The 12,072-nt window shown below is 39.5% G+C and overlaps 1 protein-coding gene across 2 annotated transcripts in view; it reads right to left on the bottom strand.

Moving 5' to 3' along the window:
- ZFAT (zinc finger and AT-hook domain containing) overlaps positions 1 to 12,072 on the bottom strand; it is a 166,911-nt gene that overhangs the window by 125,398 nt on the left and 29,441 nt on the right. The window lies entirely within an intron of this gene.

Genomic DNA, 12,072 nt, shown 5'->3' with positions numbered 1-12,072 from the left:
ATTGGAATACCAGCGCTCAAATCACAATCCATCAATGTTTTACACATGTTGCATAATTGTGGCTTTTTACTTCATACAACATGAGGGTTACACTCGCACTACTTGTCTTTTTCATCATTGAGGATGTCATTATAGTATGTCCTTTTTTTCTTTTTGCATGAATATTTTTTGTTAGATTTATTTTATATTATACTTCAATAAAAGTTATATTTTATTACAAACTCCTGTCCTTTTCCAGTGATTTTTTTCCAGTAAAAATATAAGTCAAGAATCTTCCGAAGTTAGTTATATCTAGTTCCTGCATGTGAGAAATAACCGGGACGACCACCAGATCCCAAAATTATTATTCTACGCCCCTAGACATACTGAGAAGTAGACAGGAGGTTCAGTGAATCACTGGATAAAATACATTAACTTTAAGATGAAAATCAACTGTTGATTAATTTCACAATAAATCGATATAGAGGTTGTTGCTCTTGTTTTCTGATACAAAGCTTCAAATCTTCTGCTTTGAGTTCAACAATAAAATTCTGTCTGCCTTAATCCACCACTAGAGGGAGCTGAATAAAGATATATACAAAATATTCTTCTCTAAGCTCCACCTAGAGGTAGATATAGGACACAAGGATTTTATAAATGTCTGGGGGAAAAAAAAAATGTACAAGAATATAACTACTATAATACTGCCACCTATATAAAAGAATATAACTACTATAATACTGCCACCTATATACAAGAATATAACTACTATAATACTGCCACCTATATACAAGAATATAACTACTATAATACTACCCCTATATACAAGAATATAACTACTATAATACTGCCCCCTATATACAAGAATATAACTACTATAATACTGCCCCCTATATACAAGACTATAACTACTATAATACTGCCCCTATATACAAGAATATAACTACTATAATACTGCCCCTATATACAAGAATATAACTACTATAATACTGCCCCTTATATACAAGAATATAGCTACTATAATACTGCCCCCTATATACAAGAATATAGCTACTATAATACTGCCCCCTATATACAAGAATATAACTACTATAATACTGCCCCTATATAAAAGAATATAACTATTATAATACTGCCCCTATATACAAGAATATAACTACTATAATACTGCCCCTATATACAAGAATATAACTACTATAATACTGCCCCTATATACAAGAATATAACTACTATAATACTGCCCCTATATACAAGAATATAACTACTATAATACTGACCCCTATATACAAGAATATAACTACTATAATACTGCCCCTATATACAAGAATATAACTACTATAATACTGCCCTCTATATACAAGAATATAACTACTATAATACTGCCCCTATATACAGGAATATAACCACTATAATACTGCTCCTATATACAAGAATATAATTACTATAATACTGCTCCTATATACAAGAATATAACTACTATAATACTGCTCTCTATATACAAGAATATAACTACTATAATACTGCCCCCTATATACAAGAATATAACTACTATAATACTGCCCCTATATACAAGAATATAACTACTATAATACTGCTCCCTATATACAAGAATATAATTACTATAATACTGCTCCTATATACAAGAACATAACTACTATAATACTGCCTCTTGTATACAAGAATATAACTACTATAATACTGTTCCCTATATACAAGAATATAATTACTATAATACTGCCCTCTATATACAAGAATATAACTACTATAATACTGCTCCTATATACAAGAATATAATTACTATAATACTGCTCCTATATACAAGAATATAACTACTATAATACTGCTCTCTATATACAAGACTATAACTACTATAATACTGCCCCTATATACAAGAATATAACTACTATAATACTGCCCCCTATATACAAGAATATAACTACTATAATACTGCCCCTATATACAAGAATATAACTACTATAATACTGCCCCCTATATACAAGAATATAACTACTATAATACTGCTCCTATATACAAGAATATAACTACTATAATACTGCTCCTATATACAAGAATATAACTACTATAATACTGCCCCATATATACAAGAATATAATTACTATAATACTGCTCCTATATACAAGAATATAACTACTATAATACTGCCTCTTGTATACAAGAATATAACTACTATAATACTGCCCCCTATATACAAGAATATAACTACTATAATACTGCCCCTATATACAAGAATATAACTACTATAATACTGCCTCTATATACAAGAATATAACTACTATAATACTGCTCCTATATACAAGAATATAACTACTATAATACTGTTCCCTATATACAAGAATATAACTACTATAATACTGCTCCTATATACAAGAATATAACTACTATAATACTGCTCCTATATAAAATATAACTACTATAATACTGCTCCTATATACAAGAATATAACTACTATAATACTGTCCCTATATACAAGAATATAACTACTATAATACTGCCCCCTATATACAAGAATATAACTACTATAATACTGCCCCTATGTACAAGCATATAACTACTGTAATACTGCCCCTATATACAAGAATATAACTACTATAATACTGCCCCTATATACAAGAATATAACTACTATAATACTGCCCCTATATACAAGAATATAACTACTGCACTACTGCCCCTATATACAAGAATATAACTACTATAATACTGCTCTTATATACAAGAATATAACTACTATAATACTGCCCCCTATATACAAGAATGTAACTACTATAATACTGCCCCCTATATACAAGAATATAACTACTATAATACTGCCCCTATATACAGGAATATAAATACTATAATACTGCCCTTATATACAGGAATATAAATACTATAATACTGCCCCCTTTATACAAGAATATAACTACTATAATACTGCCCCCTATATACAAGAATATAACTACTAGAATACTGCCCCTATATACAAGAATATAACTACTATAATTCTGCTCCTATATACAAGAATATAACTACTATAATACTGCCCCTATATACAAGAATATAACTACTATAATACTGCCCCTATATACAAGAATATAACTACTATAATACTGCCTCCTATATACAAGAATATAACTACTATAATACTGCCCCCATGTACAAGAATATAACTACTATAATATTGCTCCTATATACAAGAATATAACTACTATAATACTGCCCCTATATACAAGAATATAACTACTATAATACTGCTCCTATATACAAGAATATAACTACTATAATACTGCCCCTATATACAAGAAAATAACTACTATAATACTGCCCCTATATACAAGAATATAACTACTATAATACTGCCTCCTATATACAAGAATGACTACTATAATACTGTTCCTATATACAAGAATATAACTACTATAATACTGCTCCTATATACAAGAATATAACTACTATAATACTGCCCCTATATACAAGAATATAACTACTATAATACTGCCCCTATGTACAAGCATATAACTACTGTAATACTGCCCCTATATACAAGAATATAACTACTATAATACTGCCCCTATATACAAGAATATAACTACTATAATACTGCCCCTATGTACAAGCATATAACTACTGTAATACTGCCCCTATATACAAGAATATAACTACTGCACTACTGCCCCTATATACAAGAATATAACTACTATAATACTGCTCTTATATACAAGAATATAACTACTATAATACTGCCCCCTATATACAAGAATGTAACTACTATAATACTGCCCCCTATATACAAGAATATAACTACTATAATACTGCCCCTATATACAGGAATATAAATACTATAATACTGCCCTTATATACAGGAATATAACTACTATAATACTCCTCCTATATACAAGAATATAACTACTATAATACTGCTCCTATATATAAGAACATAACTACTATAAGACTGCCCCTTATATACAAGAATATAACTACTATAATACTGCCTCCTATATACAAGAATATAACTACTATAATACTGCTCCTATATACAAGAATATAACTACTATAATACTGCCCCCAATGTACAAGAATATAACTACTATAATACTGCTCCTATATACAAGAATATAACTACTATAATACTGCACCCTATATACAAGAATATAACTACTATAATACTGCCTCCTATATACAAGAATATAACTACTATAATAATGCTTCCTATGTACAAGAATACAACTACTATAATACTGCTCCTATATACAAGAATATATCTACTATAATACTGCACCCTATGTACAAGAATATAACTACTATAATACTGCTCCTATATACAAGAATATAACTACTATAATACTGCCCCTATATACAAGAATATAACTACTATAATACTGCCCCCTATATACAAGAATATAACTACTATAATACTGTATAACTACTATAATACTGCTCCTATATACAAGAATATAACTACTATAATACTGCTCCTATATACAAGAATATAACTACTATAATACTGCCCCCTATATACAAGAATATAACTACTATAATACTACCCCTATATACAAGAATATAACTACTATAATACTGACCCCTATATACAAGAATAGAACTACTATAATACTGTATAACTACTATAATACTGCTCCTATATACAAGAATATAACTACTATAATACTGCTCCTATATACAAGAATATAACTACTATAATACTGCCCCCTATATACAAGAATATAACTACTATAATACTACCCCTATATACAAGAATAAAACTACTATAATACTGCCCCCTATGTACAGGAATATAACTACTATAATACTGCCCCTATATACAAGAATATAACTACTATAATACTGCCCCCTATATACAAGAATATAACTACTATATTACTGCCCATATATACAAGAATATAACTACTATAATACTGCCCATATATACAAGAATATAACTACTATAATACTGCCCCTATATACAAGAATATAACTACTATAACACTGCTCCTATATACAAGAATATAACTTCTATAATACTGCCCCCTATATACAAGAATATAACTACTATAATACTGCTCCTATATACAAGAATATAACTACTATAATACTGCTCCTATATATAAGAATATTAACCTTTACTATAAAACGTCTGCACTTGGATGATGTCCAAAGGGAGAGAAATACATTTACAGATAAAACAGGGTCTTTGTTCTCTGCACTGTAGCGACATCATACGTTACACGATTGACACATATTTGGCTTCGCTATGTGCAGGAGAACTTGGCGATTCATTTTTGAGTAAATATTTTTCATTAAATAAAACTACCCTAAAATATAGCATAAAAAAAAAAACTACGAAATTAATTGATATCCGCTCCAATTCTAAATAATAAGAAAGCCCCATGTTTCGCAAAAAAAAAAAAAAAAGGGAACAAAAATAATTCACTTTCAGAATTCAGCTTTCCAAAAGGTGAAATTTTTCTCTGGACACAAAGGCACAACCCACCGCCTTCCGTACTGAAAGAGTTAATGAAGAAACCCCTTGGTCCTGTGGTTCTGCTGACTGGCGTGATCTATCACATTAGAGACAGTGATAATGATTAATACCGGAGACACTTTACAGTAAATTATTCATGTGTTCTGTCCAGGAGACATCACACGGCATGTATAATGAAGCTGCACCTTCTCCGAGCTCCAGGATCGGGCCGCTCGCTCTTCTCGTCTCCTGGCATTCGCTGTGATATGCTGGCAGCTTGTCGCTGTTTATGGTGAACAGGCTGCTAAATGATCCATGACACAGCCAAGCCATGGAAGTAAATGAGTATCTTAAGGGAACAGTGCGGGTCCTGCCCCCGAGAGCCACGAAGACGAAAAATCAAAACAGAAATAACTCATTAAAAATGAAAAGTAATTTCGGACAGAGTATCTCTGTGGGAGCCGCGGCGTGGCGGCGGCCCGTCTCTGTGGGAGCCGCGGCGTGGCGGCGGCCCATCTCTGTGGGAGCCGCGGCGTGCCGTCTCTGTGGGAGCCGCGGCGTGGCGGCGGCCCGTCTCTGTGGGAGCCGCGGCGTGGCGGCGGCCCGTCTCTGTGGGAGCCGCGGCGTGGCGGCGGCCCGTCTCTGTGGGAGCCCCGTCTCTGTGGGAGCCGCGGCGTGGCGGCGGCCCGTCTCTGTGGGAGCTGGGGTGGCAGCTAGCTTTGTTAGAATTTCTAATCATTTGAGAGACTTTAAAAACTGAAAGATGGATGAGAGATGTACATTATATAGTTCACGGCTGGAACTGCTGCAGAACCTCACAAAATACACCCCTGCGAAGACATGGGAGAGAAATCACACAGGTTCTGCAGTAGCGAAGAGTCTACAATTCAACACCTTGGATCCTGCAGAACCTCTTTGGAAATAGAATTGGGAGTTTCAGTGACACACTGCTCTCCCCTGTCACTACTAAGAGGTTCTGCAGCAGCTGAGTGTATTATGTTGTTCTGCAGCAGGAGGAACTTCTATGATTGACACTGCGCTCTCTCTTTCCTTCCCTAAGAGGCTCTGCAGCCGATAGAATGTGGATTTCACTGTATATTGTCCGAGCAGCTGCCGGCCTGTTGGATGGACATGAAGTTCTATTTTCCCTTCCAAGTGAGGTTCCGCAGCAGCTGCAATGTGTTTTATAAACTTCTCCTACCGAACTGAGTTTAAGAGGGAGCGCCATCTCCATCCTTGCCAGTCAGGTAGCACCCTCTGCAGGGTGGGAACAGAGAATGAGCGCAACCAGGAGGATGTGGCGGTAAGAAATGGGGGGTCAGGGGGAGGGGATAAACATGGGAGGAGAAGAATAAGGAAGAAGAGGAGGAGACGAAATAACTGAAGAAACAAATCAACAGCAAAATCCCAAATAATAATTATAGAATGTCCCCGGGCATTACCGGTCATGGGCCCCTTATAAACCACGTGACCGTATTCATGTGTCAGGGCCGAACAACATGTATTAGAACGGACAATAGATTATAAAGGTAACGGAGAGTAACGTGCGGCCAACTCAGCGGGGTAATGAAGGGTCAGTGTTACCCACAATAGATGAGGGACCCAGCGCAGGGACCCCCACCTATCAGGCATTTAAGGCCCCATTCACATGACCGGGAAACGCTGCAGTTTGGCGGCAGTTTATTTAACGGCCGTAGTAAGAATAGACCCCAAATGGGGCTATTCACATGGCCAATTTTTTGACCGCATGGTAAACCGGGCCGTCAAAAACATGGAACATGCCCTATTTTGGTCCGTTCTCCCGGCCGCACAGCTCCCATAGAAGTCTATGGGGCCGTGTAAAGCGCGTCGGTCACTTAGATCTGGTCAGAGTGACGGCCGTGTACACCGCCGCTCGCCCTCTTCTCCTACTCACAGTGCGAAGTGCATGTGAGGAGGAGGAGGAGGAGATTTTTTTTTCTTGCTGCCACTGCCCCCTTGTAGTGGTCATCAGCTTTTAAAAACTGACAGGGAAAAAAAAACGGACGCAAAACGGGTCAAAATCGGCCATTAAAAGCGCAAACTTGTCCCGGAACGGAAACAATGCAAAACGGCCAACAAAAAAAAAAAACACAGATCAAAACGCCCGTTTTTATCGGCCGCCACTCGGACCCCGTCGTGTGAATTGAGCCCAAGTCATAAAAACGGTTTTTGTTAGAATACCCCTTTAAGAAGATATGTCCCCCTACTGGCCATGAGCCCACCGGCACTGCCCAAGTAGTCAGCCCACCCTTGATGAACACACAAACGCTCATGTACATCGTTTGTTACGGACTACGGCACATGGAATATAAAACACGCCGCTCCCTGCGATCCCCCACAATGCACGTCTTCTAATCACATTTACACAGCAATAAAATCCCAAAATCAAAAACGCTGAGTAAATATAAAGCCCTGGGTGATCCTGGTAAATATAAAAGTGAGAACTAATATGGCCGCTGTGGCAGATCGCACAGGGTTGGTCACTTTCCCAGACTCCTGAACGGTAAATCTTCCGTATGTCACTTTACACCCCCAGTTCTACTCGGCTGCATAGATTTGGGGTGAGCTGGGTGACAACTCCTCTGCGAGCTGCAATCGTGGCCTTGTTCCTGGTCAGCCAAGTTTATTAAAGTCATGCAGGGCCGTTCTTTGGGCAGGGTAAGCGGGGCCCATGCCCCTTGCCCCGCATGTGCCACCGCCATCTCCATCAGGGCCTCCATATACTCATCCAGTCATCGCTCCTGAGTCAGGTCCTCTTCACCTCTGGGCGCAGCGCTAGTCCTCCTGCTGCTCCCTGTATCTAATCCTATCGTTTGATACTGCCTGCTGGTCCCCGTATCTAATCCTATCATGTGTGATACAGTCTGCTGGGGCCCTGTATCTAAGCTCCTCATGCGTGATACAGTCTGCTGGGGCCCTGTATCTAATCCTATAATGTGTGATACAGTCTGCTGGTCCCCGTGTCTAAGTGCCTCATGTATGATACTTTCCGCAGAGCCATTTATCTAATCCGATCATGTGTGATACAGTCTGCTGGGGCCCTGTATCTAAACTCCTCGTGTGTGATAGTCTGCTGGGGCCCTGTATCTAAGCTCCTCGTGTGTGATAGTCTGCTGGGGCCCTGTATCTAAGCTCCTCATGTATGATACGGTCTGCTGGGGCCCTGTATCTAAGCTCATGTGTGATACAGTCTGCTGGTGCCCTGTATCTCAGCATATCATGAAATCAATCAAGCGGACAGCAAGGAGTCACCTCACAAGTCCTCAAGCAGTGCCTTGTTGTGCAACCTAGGGCTGGCATTTCATTCCATAAAATTGTGGCAAAATATCGCCGTCTTGCAGCGAATCACGGCAAGAAACGCATTTGAACTGCAGTGTGAGATCCCGGCCTAAAACAAGCTGAACCCTTGGTCCACCTGTTGTAGTGAATATCAGTTTGTGCCGTGCTGGGATGGTTAGAAGACACAGCTCTGATACATACACTGTAACGAGCCATGCACCTGTGTGTACAGAGCATGACCATGTAACGAGCCGTTCACCTGTGTCCATCACGACCATGAAACGAGCCATGCACCTGTGTTTACAGCGCATGACCAGGTAACGAGCAGTGCACCTGTGTGTAAAGCACATGACCATGTAACGAGCCATGCACCTGTGTGTACAGCACATGACTGTGTAACGAGCCCAGCACGTGTCCATCACATGACTGTGTAATGAGCCGTGCACTTGTGTGTCCATCACATAACCATGTAACGAGCCGTGCACCTGTGCGTCCGTCACATGCCCATAGACAGAATTTTATCCACTGGAAGTAAACAATGAATGTTCCTAGTGAATAACAGCAAGCAGAGATCTTGAATACCGTGCGGAATTAATTCAGACAGTATATTGGGAGATTGTATAACTCGATTATACCAAAAAATATTGCATTTTCTAAAACCGGACAAACCCTCTCAAAATAAAAAGCTGCAGATCACGGTACACGCCATATTTGCGACTTCTCAGCACTCGCCAGTTTTAAAAAGTGCTAAAAAAAAAGGGGAGCGTTTACCGGAAGTCGTCTCCACCTTTTTGAACTCATTTCCGTCAAATTTTGTCAGAAATTAAATTTTCCGTCTTTAGGACAGTTCAAAATGCGCGCAATTTATTAGGCGGCGCGCAGCGCAATATATTTGTGCGGCAATTTACTCCCAACTCACGTTTTTTTTTTACATTGCGTATGAAACGGCGGTCCTCATAAATCTTCCCTTTGTGTCCACAGCGTCCGTACCACAACGTGTGACCATTCAGGACGATGATAAACAGGACTGGCATTGGAGGTGTGACCAGGGTAATTAAACGGGTTGGGGATTTTTTTTGCGCAAAATTACTGCATGCCACAACATCTTATTATCCTCCTCTTCCTAATCTGTATGTAAGACACGATGCAGAATTTATAAGAAAAACCTGATCTTAATAGGAGCTCGGAATAAAGGATGAAGGCGGTGCGGGGGATGGGATACGTAAACAATACAATGGATGCCGGTGTTTTAAGGCAAATGACAGAGAGTAGAAGGAGATGACGGATTACTGTGCGCCGTTGGCTCGTTAGTGGAGGGTTTCCGGCGACGTGCAGCGGGCTGTAAGCCGCAGGTCTAGCAGTGAGATGATGAGAGTAGTGATGATTGACAACCCGGCTATCTGCGGCTGCAGATTCATTGGGAAGTGCTCGACCCCCGCGGCGGCCCGTCAGGACATTAGCGGTGATCTCGGCCTGATCCGTCCATAATAAAGCTCAGCGGCAATCATCTCGTCTCCCGCTAATCAGGAAAGGTTTCAGAATAAGAACTGCTGAAGAAATACAAATCCCTATTAAAGGGGAGTTCCATATTCAGCAAAGGGTTATTCATTGTAGAATAAAAAGTTATAATATTTTCTAATATACTTTCTGTATCAATTATTTACGATTTTCAAGATCTCTGCTTGCGGTCATTCAACAGGCACTTACAAAAATCTGTCCTGGCCAAGTGATGAGCAATGCACCTGCGTGTCCGTTATGTGATGGACGTTGCTCGTTACGTGACAACTCTGATAACTGTACTGTAACAAAGCCTACACCTGTGTCAGCTTATTATGCATTAGAAGTAATTAAAGGATACTATCGAATGAAGGCAAGCAGAGATCTTATAAAGTATATTGGAGAAGGTTCTAACTTTTCATTATACAAATAACATTTATTTGCCGTATCTGTAGTACACCTTTAAAGGGTTGGTCATAAGATGCAATACCAGACCCAACCAATGAAAATAAGTGGCGCTGTTTCTGGGAAAAATTATCCCAATTCTAGAATGATTAAAAATGAGACAACCCGGGGATGTCAAGCAGCATAAATATTACTTTACTTGTAAAGGTCTTTGAACGTAGCTCCTCTGCGTGTTACAGTGTCTAAACAAAAAAAAGTCTTAGAAAAATGTACCTAAATCTATCACCAGTTCTGTGTCCAGACTGTAAAAGAAAGCAGCTCTCTCTCTCTCTCTCTCTCTGCGGCTGGGCAAGTAACTCGAAAAATAATCAAATTCGAAATTCAGAGCAATTAATCGTCATCTTGCGAATTTCGGTTTTATCAATTACTTTCTCCCGGCTTAAACTGTATCGGCATCTTCAGGACACAGATACAGCTGAATCCAGTGGTAGAACACGGGGACCATTCACTATGTATCGCCGGACACCAGGCAGTGACGTCATCGCGCCCGACTGTGCCGAACTGCACAGACCAGAGGTATCTCCTCCACTCGTCATTGGAACGGGGTTAGGCGAGTACGTATATTATTATTTTGATCATGTACTATTGGGGGCATTATACAGCGGGGGGCAGCTATGGGGGAGTTATGGGGGCATTATACAGCGGGGGGCAGCTATGGGGGAGTTATACTATAGAGGCAGCTATGGGGGCATTATACTATAGAGGCAGCTATGGGGCATTTTACTGTGTGGAGGACAGTTATGGGGGGGGGCATTATACGGTGTAGGGGCAGTGTCGGGGTATATTATATAAAGTAGTATACAGCAGGCTCAGGGGATAAATATTAACTCAATGGCGGAGCATAGGGGGCGTGTTATGCAAAAAGGGGTGAGGCCTAAATAATTGTTCAATAATCGTAATCAATGTTACATCTTCAATTAATCGGTCATAATTGCGCAGCCCTAGGTCTCTCCCCCCGTCACAGCCGGACAATCTCAAAGCACCAGTATGAACGCGGGTCCGTCATCAGACTACGCTGCCCTATAATAATGGGACAGGTCCGCTCTCCTATTAACCCAAAACATCCAGTGTATTCATGAGGGGGCGCTCCTCCGGCTTCCCCCTACCCTCCTCACAGTGATTGTCGGCTGGCTGCTGTGAGGAGCGGGGGAGGCGCGTCCCCTCTTGAATACACGGGATGTTTTGGGTTAATAGGAGAGCGGACCTATTCTTTAATCCCTCTTATTAGCCAAACTGAATAATATTTTGTCTGACGTTTCGAGCTCATAGGAGGACGGTCCTGCGTCTTATATACGGCACCATAGTCTGAGGACAGATCCGCTTGAAGCTCCGTCTGAAGTTACGAAAACTTCTCAGTGACGATTACCTTTTCTA

Source organism: Rhinoderma darwinii, chromosome 5 (genome assembly GCF_050947455.1).
Source record: "Rhinoderma darwinii isolate aRhiDar2 chromosome 5, aRhiDar2.hap1, whole genome shotgun sequence".
In the NCBI taxonomy this organism is placed as follows: domain Eukaryota; kingdom Metazoa; phylum Chordata; class Amphibia; order Anura; family Rhinodermatidae; genus Rhinoderma; species Rhinoderma darwinii.
Note: the sequence above shows the minus strand (reverse complement) of the source record. Positions and strands in the feature narration are given on the sequence as shown.